Raw genomic sequence first — 1097 nt, forward strand, 5'->3', positions numbered from 1 at the left:
TCAGGTAAATCTACTTAAACAGTTTCAGACTCAAAATCAGTCTGAATGAATTAAACTGGCCTCTGTGATCATAATACTATTAGATATTATATCATTAGATCAATATTATATACTATTAGTGCACTATACTCACGTATTAGTATATAAAAGCAGGACAGAAGTGTATAGTAGTACTGTACAAAATAGTGCTTTGTACCAACAATAATCTAAACCTATAATAAATTAAATAAATAGAATTGGAAAAATCCTGATTTGTTATGAACTAGCCTACAATATTTATAAGTTTATTTATAAGCATAAGTAGAAAGTGACTTGAAAGGAAAAGTATTGCACAGTCATATTGAAGTAACTTAAATGCACTTATTTAAATTCCACCACCAATAAACAGCAATATTTACATTCCTACAGAGCCAAGAGCACCCACACATCAGATCCCATAATAAAACACTGATAATAATAAAACTAGTAAATTTCACCAAAATCAACAAGCATTAAAACATCATATCACACTTGTCAAACAACAGCCAAAGACAAAAATAAGCTCAGTCCAATCAATAAAGTAACTTAATATCGATGCAAAAACTGCACATATGTAATGACAGTCAGCCAGCAGATGCACATAACTTCTCTTAATTACAACTTCATAGACGAGACATCCAACTTACATAAGCAGGTTAGCGAAAGCTTGTACTTACACTACAGTAGCTCTGTGAAGTAAAGCAGATAGATCCGTTGGGAAGACGTCTAGCTGCCAACAGGTGGACAGGAAACTGGGCTTCCATCTTGAAGTGGCGTTCAGAGCCGACGGTTCAAATCCAACGTTCAGCATCGTCCGCAAAGTTAGCTGTCCCGAAGCCAACTGCTGGCATACCAGCTGGTTTTTATATTACTCTAACATGAGTAGAACCAGTAGCAGTAACAGCTATGTTACGTCTGAGAAAAGCCCACCTTGCTGAGGGTCTGCGGTTTAGTTTTTGCTCTATCCACCGCCTCATATAACTGGTGTCCCTCCGCCATATTCGGCAATAGTAGTTTCTTGGATTAAGAGTTTGTTTAGCCAAGCCAGTTGATGATTTCACCCATTTAACTACTGTGGT

This window comes from Morone saxatilis, unplaced genomic scaffold (assembly GCF_004916995.1).
Source record: "Morone saxatilis isolate NCDOM2014 unplaced genomic scaffold, NCSU_SB_2.0 Contig20, whole genome shotgun sequence".
NCBI classification, from domain to species: domain Eukaryota; kingdom Metazoa; phylum Chordata; class Actinopteri; family Moronidae; genus Morone; species Morone saxatilis.